This window comes from Lactuca saligna, chromosome 4 (assembly GCF_052625555.1).
Source record: "Lactuca saligna cultivar CGN05327 chromosome 4, ASM5262555v1, whole genome shotgun sequence".
Lineage (NCBI taxonomy): Eukaryota > Viridiplantae > Streptophyta > Magnoliopsida > Asterales > Asteraceae > Lactuca > Lactuca saligna.
Genome location: NC_136420.1, coordinates 179004426 through 179016654, shown reverse-complemented (window position 1 = coordinate 179016654; position 12229 = coordinate 179004426). Strand labels below are relative to the sequence as shown.

General features: G+C 37.8%; 1 pseudogene; it reads right to left on the bottom strand.

The window, feature by feature from the left end:
- Positions 1–2662: 2662 nt before the first annotated feature.
- Positions 2663–4251, bottom strand: LOC145043129 (cytosolic sulfotransferase 12 pseudogene; annotated as a pseudogene).
- Between the last annotated feature and the right edge of the window lie 7978 nt (positions 4252–12229).

The window sequence follows — 12229 nt, the reverse complement described above, 5'->3', positions numbered from 1 at the left end:
AAACACTAATACCACATCGAATATACAAAAATTGCACAAGGGTATCAATATTGGGCATGGTACTTCTTATGCATGCTTATGGGGCATTCGTGATCCATTTGCATGTTTATTGGACCCAAAATAGTCAATTTATGTCTTCTGGGCCTTAGTGACCCAATGACATGCTCAATTGGCTTGAATTAATTTTTACATGTTATTGGGTCTTTGTGGCCCATTCGCATGATTAATTATGTCCGGAGAGAATCATTCTATGCTTAATAAGCATCAACCTGCCCATTTGCATGCCATCAATCCTTGAAATAACATACATGTTTAATGGGCCACAGCTGCCCTTATGGGTGTTTGTTGGGTTGTGCTCATCACATTCAAGTATCATCAGGTTTTAGAAAATCAAACCACCATTAACAATTAATCATATTCATGTGAAAATCATTGGGGGCTAGTGAGAATTATCGGCCGACACCATTGAGTGTTTGGCCGTAGCTTGTAGTTATAATCAGAATCTCCAGGAACGGAGAGCGAGACTTTGTGTATAGATCTAAAAGGGGGTAACTCTCTCACACCTGAGTTGTCCGCTATAGTTACACTCGACTAGTCTATGGTGACAAAATCTTGATCAAAACCAGCGTTTGGAAAAATGCCAGGACAAGAAAATTAGTCATTTTATCATGCATGGTTATAACGAATCACATAGAGATCCATTACCATTTATACGTTTCAGGGGAAATCAAATTTATACATTTTGGTGATACAAACAATTCATACGGGAATGAAAATATTACAATACTATTATTGATCGGAAAATATCGGATTTTCTGGGAAATACCATCATTCTCTTTCGTTTTCATACATCAAATACAAAACAAGGAAAACTTTTGGGATTCATTCATTTACACATGTTTTTAAATCACATATATATATATATATATATATATATATATATATATATATATATATATATATATATATATATATATATATATATATATATATATATATATATATATATATATATTAGATCATCACATGACGTTGTAAGCAAATTTTACATAAAATATTGGATTTGCTGGGTTATACTATCAATACAAAGCTTTTTAAATCTAACTTGTTTATAATCTCACCAAAATTTATATGTGTTAACCGTTTTTAATATAAATTGTATTCGTAGGTAACCGTTAAGCAGAAGAATCTTCAAGTGTGCGGATTTATTTTGTGTAATGTCAAGCATCATACAATTATTAACATTTTGGAATATGTAATCTAAGACTGTGTACTTGATGCGAACAATACCAGTTGTATTATGTAATGTTTGGTGATGATTGTGTTATGTTTCATATGTATTCACTGTGATGATATTTCAATTTATAGTCACACAAGCCCTCAGACATTTTCGTCGTCCGGTTCAAGGGTGTGATAGATACTTCTTCTTCTTCTTTTCTTCTCCGTTAAGCAAGCAAAACACCAAGAATAGCCAAAGATCTCCAAGAAAGCCGAATTTAGGGTTTCTAGGAGGCTTAGAGGGTGAGAGAGGCTGAGGATGTGCAACCCTAACATCTCATTCCTTTAAATATCCGAAATATTTTGGTTTTGAGTCGTCACATCGTGAGAACTCATGTCTCACATCGTGAGACCTCATCAAGATACGGTCAACGGGTCAACAATTACTTATGAAGTAACCATGAAGTCTCACGTTGTGATCCCTCCAAGAAATATAAATTTAAGGAGTTAAAAATCTCAAGGGTCTGGATGTTACAATTATGACATATTATTAACACTATAATGACATCAATAACATACTTGGTTTTGTTCTTTTATAGCATCCACAATGATGAGTTCAATGAGATGGTTGAATGATGTGGCAAATCTAGCTGTCATTCAATAGATGAAACTATATTATAGTGAGATGTGACCTTGGCTCGATGTGTTCACCGGTGTACTGTAAAAACCCATTGACATGTATTGTGAGTGGACTCTCGAAAATGATACTATCAATAAACGAGATAACCCTAACAGCTGTACTCGAAGGACAATATCGACAGTTGCGCCTTATATAGAATGTCACAATTCTGGCAGTTGCGCCTAAGTGATAGAACTAGCAGCTGTGCTTGATAGCTATGTCATTGACAACGATGGACTTCGTACCTATTCCTTAGGATAATCCTTAGTAATGAATGAATGAAAAATAGTTGATTCTTAGGGTAGATCCTTAAGAGTAACGAAGATAATAGGGATGGGTAATTGGGTTAACTGTTTGATGATTAAACATAATAATTATATTATTGTGGGTTGAAAACTCTATGTACTCATCAAGTTTCCCAACCTGATCCACTCAGTTTATTTATATTATAGGTGTTGATATGAAGTCACATTACACTGAGATATTTAAGAGATATAAATCATTCAATGAATTTTGAGTTAAAGGACTATTGAGCTTTTCAATAGGAAAAAATGAAAGTTTTCTAATCTTAATTATATGTTATAAATTAGTTTTTGTAGTATTCTATTGAACTCTCTAGAGTTCAATGCATTGTAGCGAAAATATTGATAGACTTGTATCGAATATATAGAAAATGATGTGTCAATCCATTATAGAATTCAATATATTATGGATGACCTTAATACAACAACAAATATATAAAATAAGAAAAGAAGAGACCAATGATAGCTTAATAATACAGAGTATGAAACAAGAAGAAAGAAACAACAAACCATGTGCAGGATCAAACTACACCAACAAAACAAGAGACAACAGTACACCCAGTAGCAAATTGCGTGACAACCAAGAAGGGCCAAATCACTGAATCCGATGAGACCACTCGGAGAAGCATCGAACACCAAATGGTTTGCATCACATTCCAACAACATTCGTAATGATGAAAGCACCTATTCTTTTGATAGAAAGATAGCCATGAAATCAGTACTCAACGATACTCATAGATAAGTCGTTCGCAACAGCAGCAGATGATAACAACAGAGACAACCACCAAAGCAGAAGCGTAACATAATTCCAGCTTCCATAATCCATTCAAAGTGAACCATAGCTAGAGCATGTGGTGTTAGCAGCCACCAATTAGAGCCCAAGACCCAGCGTCAACCCCGAACCCTTAAACTTGGCTTCAGTGATTGAATCAATGCGCTCTCTCATCTCCTCTGTCAAGTAATTTTTCCAATCTCCCACCGTCCCTTTCCTGAAATAATCCCGATTCTCCACCACCACCTGCGCAAACTTCTGAGCACCGCCACCGTCCTTATTCACCTCAAGATTACTCATATTCTCAAAGCTACACAGCTTCACAATCCCTTCCACCGCTCCGCCCTCCTTCTCCTCCTCCGCCGTGAAGGGCATTCCCATGAACGCAGCCAACTTCTTGAGCTCCACTGACGGTTCCCTCTGGATATCCTCATACTTTAAGAACAGGACCTTCTCAGGTGATTCCTGGCTTGCTTTCCAGTACTCCAGCACATGGTCCCAAAAAGGTCCGAACTCGGAGACCCCATTGCAGAAAAGCTCGTAAGCTTCATTAAACGAGATGGGTGTAACTTCCTTCGACCTGATTTTGCTCATGAAGTGCCACTTTGAAATTAGTACGTCTTTGGGATCCCTACACACGTACACAAACTTGGACGGCGACAACGGTGATGTCATTGAGGTCGGTAGCAAGCTGTGAGCAAAGTGTGTGGCGAACAGTCGAGGAGAAGGGAGATGCTCGAAATTAGATACCGGATATTCCAGAAGAATTTGAGAGTCAAGGGACGGGAAAGTATCGTGGGATCCTGTGTGGTTAATAGGGTGGTCGTAAAACTTGTAAAGGTGGCGGTTGGCGGTGGCGAACATGAGGGCTCTCAGCCAGGTGGTTCCACACCTCATGAAAGCCGCCAGGAATATGTCACTAGATCGGGGATGGAAGTATTCGTGGATCATTAATAAGCTTTTGAGAGCTGCTGGGCTCAACCAGAAACCTTTGTGTAGGAAGACGTTTGTGGTTCTCCAGCCTTTGTCTTTCGGGAGAGTTGCAAGAAGGCCGTTGAGCTTTTCATGTAGCAGGTTATAGGCTGCTTCTTCTTCTGTTTGGATTTGGTCTTCGTCAATAGCGTTATGGTGGTGGCGTGGATTTCGATTAGGATCATGGTATATCGCCATCGACTGGATTTTTGAGAAATTTCTCGACATGACTGGGCTTTTTTAGAGAGTGGAGAGAGTTCTCAAGTAGATTCGTAGAGTGGTTCACGATAAACATGAAATATATAAGTAGTTTCTTTTATACTAAACATAGAGATAGATCATTAATAATAGGAGGTATTAATTACTCTTAAAAATTTTCTAACTCTATAAAGTTCCATCCATCATGCATTGAACTTTATAAAGTTAAATAAAATATCACATCATCATTTACTATTCCATACAATTCTATTTATTTTTATCCCATTGAAAAGTTCAATGACCATTGAACTCCAAATCCATTGAGTTCCAAAGTAACATTTCATATTGATGGAGTTGTATCTATTTAATTACAAATAGGTATGACATCTTATTCAATTCTTCCATTAAACTCATCATTATGGATGCTTTAAGTAAAAATATTTTTTTGCTTACAATTTTTTTTTTCTTTTATGTCCTTTTGAAAACATAACCCTCATCGACCTTGATTTTAATTTTGCATTATTTCTAATTTTAAATTTTATATATTTTATTTGAGAATGATTTCCCATCGTGATTCTAATTTGTTTTATATTTACTTTCATTTCCATTTTTTGTTTTAGTTTAATTTTAATTTTATTCTATATTATTAAAATAAAGTATATATAAATAATAATGATATTTAATATTTAATGCAAAAACTATTAAAAAAATTATATACGTGTGATATCATTGAGAATCAGTTAAATGTTTTTATTTGATTTATTAAGTATCATATTGTAACCTAAAAATAATTCTTCTTTGTATTAATATTCACAGCATCTTCAATGGTTATTCTATTCTATCACTTAATATTTTTGTCAATTAAATGGGTTTTCAAATGGTTAAGCTTTTTTCATAGTTTTTTTTTATAAATTTAACTTTGATCCTTATCTATTTAAAATGTTCATACAACCTCCTCATTTAATTAATAGTTTTTAAACATATTATAACTGAATAGGAATTACTTTAAATTAAGATTATCAATAAAAATTAGTATATAAACATTTAGTAAATGAAAAACTATGATAGAAATAATTAAATAAATGAAAAACATTTAAAACTATAATATAATTCACATGCTAAAAATAAAATATGTTAAAAGGAGAAAGGGTTAGATGTTTAAAGTTTTATATTATATTGACCACTTAATATACATTGATTGGTCAATATAAATACACAAAAAAAAAAAAACAATCAACTCCAACAGTGTTAAATGAAAATAAGTGATGAATCACTCAAAAAACTCTAAAAAAAGTCTCCATTGAAGATGTTCTAATGGTGTAATCTAAGTAACTATAATATTGAAAAATAAAATAGCGCTCACAGACCATGATTTGAAATAATAGTTCTCACGATACATTAGTTTTGATCATTTTTCAGATATACATTGTTCTGAATATTTTGTTGGCCAACATCGTGCCTGATTAGGGTGAATATTACCGTCAGTATCGCATCACGAGAACAATTATTTCAAATTGTGGGCCCTTAACTGCTATTTTATTTCTGGTTGTGCATTTGCAACTACAAACGAATCGTTTCCACTCTAACAATGATGACCATCATAACTATTTAGATTACACCGCATTAATAAAAAAAAAAAGTTTATGATATGGTACTTAATAAGTCCAATAAAAATATTAAACGGATTCTGAAATTGTTGGTATCATATGTATATGATTTTTTATCTAAATTTTCTTCAAATATTAATATAATTCTTATTTATATATACTTTATTTTAATAACATATAATAAAATTAGAATTAAACTAAAACAACAATAAAAATGAAATGAAAATAAAACCTATTATGATCACGTTGTTTCCAAATAAAATGTTTAAAATCCAAACAACTAAAATGTTTAAAATCCAAGATTAGAAAAATAACAAAAATAATGGGCGTTGGTTGCTGTTTGCAAAAGGGCATAAAATTAAAACTCTATTTTTATTGATTGTATGGATAAAATTTTAATTGGAATTATGAGTTTCCATGGATAAATGTCAATAGTTTATTAACTAAGGTTCTATTTGATTTGCGTCTAACTGGATCAGGTCAGACATTTTGTCTGACCCAGTCCGATCCAACCCGTTTGATTTGCACATCTTTCCATCTGACTAGGTACTTTTCCATCTGATCGAGTGTAACACCGTAAACTTCAAAACAAATTTTTCAAATTTTCATAAAACACAATTCAATTAATATTCATAAAACAACCATATTAATTATCCAATTCAAGTCAATACAAAATCCCAAGATCAAAAATGTCAAAAACTCCGAGTGTGTGTGTACGGATCAAGTCGGCGCCTTTCCGCGGTCGTCACTAGTACCTGAAACAATAACATCAAACACTGTAAGCACAAAGCTTAGTGAATTCCCCAAAATACCACATATAACACATAATAGCCACTCGAGGCTATAACTCTGTGGGTCGTGCACCCAAACTCTGTGAACCCTCAGGTTCTAGCTCTGATAAACATGCACCACATAAATCACATACAAATAATGCAGTACAACACATAACATACATAGCATACAAATACTCTATCACATAACTCTGGTTACCTACTCAAGGTAAGGTATAGTGAGAAGACTCACCTCGCGTATCTCGGTATCTCACGAATCCTGGAAATCCCTCGTGTTCGATCCTCCGAGCTCTAATCCTTCTATAACATCATATGTCTCTAGTTAACACTTTATATCTTCTAAGGTTGACTATCCCTAAGAAGTCAACATAGATCAACTTCGGTCAACAGTCAACGGTCAACTTTGACCGGACTCGGCGAGTGCGCTATGGCGACTCGGCGAGTCTAGACGTTTTCACCAACTCTCTAAAATTCCCTTCCTACACGTCGAGTATCCCCCCCCCCTCACTCGATGAGTTTCACCTGGAAGAATCGCGGGGCCACCTCGACTCAACTCGCCGAGTCTCAAGAACAACTCGGCGAGTCCCAGTTCGACTCAGTCCACCTGTCGTCCCTCTCTAACTCACCCTGACTCACTGAGTCAACCCATGACTCGATTGGACCACTCACTGGGCGAACCCAAGGCAATCTTCAAACTACTCGCCGAGTCTGATGAACAGACTCGGCGAGTCCATGCCATGCAACCACTTTAACTTGCTTCTAAGGTCAGATATGTTTCCACAATCTATAGATCTAGCCTCCCTAGACTGATTCATCACGTAAAGCTTCTATCTTGGTGCCCATAACACACCCCATGGCTCATAAATAGAGTTTTGACCTAAGGCATAAGGATTCCAATCCAAAACCTCCATTGATTCCCAAAAAGCTTGGGCAAAGGGACACTCTGGACCTCCAAGGGTCCAGATCTATGGTTTAAACCACATAAGGGACCAAGGGGGCACTAGATCTTGCCACAAAAGGGTTCAACAAACCCTAAATCTAAATAAACATCAACATGGAAGAAGATAACTCGAAATTATTACCACAATAGTGATGCTCTGGACTCCAAACTCTTAGAAATGGCTCCACTTGCTTTCCCTTAGCTAGTTCTCTCCTTTCTTGCAAAAATGACACCTCCAAGATCAATAATGGCCTTCTACTTTGCTCCCAAATGCTCACACTCGATTAGGGTTTCACTCAAGGGATTGGTGAGCACAAATGACGGCCATAAGGCCCTTTAAATAGGTCTCAAACCCGAGAAATTAGGGTTTCATTACACAGCACTGACTCACCGAGTCCATATCCTGGACTCGGCGAGTCCAGGTGCGATCCCGTGACCAGATCCGCGACCCTACTCGGCGAGTCTGAGCTCCAACTTACCGAGTCCCCTCTCAAAACACCAAAAACATAAATATACAAGATACCTGAAAAATCCGGCTGTTACAATTCTCCCCCACTAGAACTAGACTTCGCCCTCGAAGTCTCGCTCTGAAAACAACTCTGGATGCTGCTCCTGCATCATACGCTCTAGCTCCGAGGTCATCTCCGATCCCCTCCGGTGTTGCCACTGAACCAACACTAGAGGTACCTCCTTATTCCTCAGAACCTTGATCTTCCGATCTCTGATGGCCACTGGTCTCTCGGTATAATTCAGGCTTGCATCCACCTGAATATCCTCTAATGGAACCACTGCCGATTCATCGGCTATACACTTCCTCAACTGCGACACATGAAAAGTGTCGTGGATCTGCCCCAACTCTGCTGGCAACTCCAACCGATAGGCTACCCGGCCTACCCTCGCAATCACACGAAATGGTCCTATAAACCGAGGCCCCAACTTGCCCCTCTTCCTAAACCGAATCACTCCTTTCCAAGGGGAAACCTTCAGGAGAACGAAGTCGCCGACCTGAAATTCAAGCTCGGACCGACGCCTGTCCGCATAACTCTTTTGTCGGCTCTGGGCGGTCAATAACCTCTGTCTAACCTGCTGTATCCGCTCTGTCGTCTGAATCACGATCTCTGTACTGCCCATCACTCTCTGCCCAACCTCACCCCAACAAATGGGGGTCCGACACCTCGTACCATACAACAGCTCAAAGGGCGGCATACCGATGCTCGAATGATGGCTGTTATTGTAGGAAAACTCCGCCAAGGGTAAATACGCATCCCAGCTACCCCTGAAATCCAACACACATGCTCGAAGCATGTCTTCAAGCGTCTGAATCGTCCGTTCGCTCTGGTCGTCTGTCTGGGGATGATATACAGTACTAAAATGCAGTTTAGTACCTAACTCCTCATGAAATTTCTTCCAGAATCTGGAAGTGAAACGCATATCATGGTCCGAAACAATCGAGATCGGCACCCCATGCCAAGATACCACTTCTCTCACATAAACCTCCGCCAACTTCTCCGCCGAAGAACTCTCACTGATGGCAAGGAAGTGAGTGCTCTTCGTCAACCTATCCACAATCACCCAAATTGCATCAACTCCTCTGGCAGTCCTTGGCAATTTGGTGATGAAATCCATAGTGATCTGCTCCCACTTCCACTCGAGAACCTCCAATGGCTGTAACTTGCCATGCGGTCTCTGGTGCTCGGCCTTAACCCTTAGGCAGGTCAAACACCTCTCGACAAACCAAGCGACGTCCCTCTTCATACAGGGCCACCAATACTCTTTCCTCAAATCCAAATACATTTTCGTAGCCCCGGGATGGATCGAAAATTTTGATCTATGCGCTTCCTCCATCAAAGTAGTACGCGTACCACCCACAAACGGTACCCAAATCCGGCCCTGATAAGTCATAAGCCCTCGACTATCCGAAACAAACTCTGAAACCAAACCAACGACCCGTTCTCTCTTCTGCATCTCCGGATGCACAGCCTCAGCCTGTGCCCCACGAATGGCATCCAAAACTGGAGCTATCACAGTCAATCTCAAACATACATTTCGCAGTGGAGTACTCTCCGCCCTGCGGCTCAACGCATCAGCTACCACATTAGCCTTGCCCGGGTGGTACAGGATCTCACAATCATAATCCTTGACCACATCTAACCACCTCCTCTGCCGCATATTTAGGTTAGGCTGATCCATCAAGTACTTCAAGCTCTTATGGTTCGTGTATATCGTACAACGAACCCCATACAAGTAGTGACGCCAAATCTTGAGGGCGAACACCACTGCCCCCAACTCTAGATCACGCGTGGGATATCTTGTCTCATGAGGCTTCAATTGCCTTGATGCATATGCTATCACATGTCCCTTCTGCATCAGTACCGCTCCCAGCCCTAAAATCGATGCATCACAAAATACCACAAAATCTTCCATCCCTTCCGGAAGAGCTAATTGTTGGGTTATGAGCATTCTAACACTCCTAAGTGTACATGCAACCCTAAATACCTTGGATCTATGTTTTCTCTATTATACATGCAAATATGAACATCCAAGGTATTATCCTAATCTAGCATACAAAACTATCAATATAACAAGATAGAATACATACCTCTTTGATGTAGAATGTCTTCATGAAGCTTGAGTGCCTAGTGCCCCAAGTGTGACACCTCAAATGGTTCACACAACATCAAATACACTTGAAATAACTTGAGAGAATTAGAACACTTCATAAAAACGGCTAGCCCTCTCTAGAATAATCTAGTGGCCGATTTTGGGAAGAATAATATCTTTATATAGTGTTACAATTAGGGTAAACCCTAATTGTCATGACTTTCCATTTCCTTGGATCCATGGGTTCAAATACACCATGGAGCATCCATGGAGCATCATATGGGTTTTGGCCCAACTAGATAATCCATGGAGCATTAGCCCACTATATAAGTATGGATGATTTACACAATCAACCCATATATTTAATTAGTCTTCTTTTGATCACTTAATTAATCCTAGATTAATTCTTGATCAATACTAATTAAATAATCTTATTATTCTTATTATTAATATACTAGAACTTATAATATATTAATAACCATAAGTGTCTTATTTCTCTCATTATAGTCTATCCAAGTGCATGATGCCATGCAACCCAAATGGACCATGCCGGGTCGGGTCAAGTCTTACCAATTATAGTTATGGACTTAGACATTAATCCAACAGTCTCCCACTTGGATAAGTCTAAAACTATTATTGTGTATGACTTCAGGAACCAACTGGCAATCGTAGCTCTCAAAAGCTTTTGTCGAACTCTGACCTTGTAGATGAACTCTGATCTTGTCAATGACTTGTCCATTAGATAAAGGATCATATATTCCTCCATTCTAGATATCATATAGACTGAGACATGGATTATAATCATTCTCTCTGTCCATTTGTTGTTTCCCGATTTCCGATTTATGACGACTGACTAATTGAACAAATCAAATCAGTCCTGGCCCGGCCGAGCACTTCCATTTGTCATCATCAAATCATTGAGGGGCCCACAGATATCGCTTTTATCCCGAAGGTAAAAGGAATGGATAAACTTCGACTCATATGGCTTGTTCTACTACTTATTGAATCATACACAAAGACACGTTTTATAACATCGAGTTACCAATGCGTTTCGTGTAATCAATGTACTATCAACTCATAGTAACAACTCATATCTCTAGGTTTGAAGAATATAAGATATTATCGTCTCATGATCACTCGTGATAAAATCCATGAAGTGATTCCAATGAGCGCGGGTTGAATCCAATACTCAGAACTTATGAGCACTCATGAGTGTTGTAGCTATTTATCCAACACCTTAGACCTCTACAAGCCAACCCATGACAGTCTTAATTCATATCTACTTCCAACATATGACCGACTGTGGATGGTTTGAATAACTTAGTCATTCCGGAAGAATAACCTAGTTTATTCGGGAAGTCGAAACATGCAAAGTGAAACACAATAATAATTGAATCCAATATGGTCTCAGAACTTATGAATATAAATAAAACACCTTTTATTTATCACCATATGATTACACATTATTTATTGTATATTGTTTCAGTTATCAACATTATTCTTGAATTTAAAACAATAGTTGTCCCATGCTCCAAGCATGTACACTATGTTTTCTAAACACTAGTCATGCCATACACCAAGTATGCATACTATGTTTGTCTATGATCTTTACTTTGTGAACTAGATCAATTGAACATAATCTTCAATGATTCTCTTTTCACACTCCCAAATCCTTACTGCAAATGCAAGAATTCCAAATTCATGTCATTTACTGAAATCTGTTAGATTCTAAACTTATATGCATTGATCCTCTTGTAATGATTATGCACAAAGTCAGAAAGACTTAACAACAATCATTACAGAGTATTCCAAAGGAGATCAAGTCCTTGGAACCATCCTTCTTGCATTAAGTTTCCTTAATCTTACACAGATTGAAAATTCTAACTTTGAAACATTTCCGAATTCATTTTGACTATCTCTTCTGAACAAGAGTTGCCTCCTTACAGATTATGTCAATATGGTCCTTCCAGAATTATCACTATACTTCCAACTGTCCTTGAGCAACCAATATTTGGTAAACCTTAGATTTTCCTCGACAATTGTTTAATCCTTTTAGTCATATCCAGTTCTAAACCTTTTCCCTTCTTAATGCCCTAGGCATTTGGAAAATTTAGAAAGGATGAATATAGCACATGTAATCGATCCTATA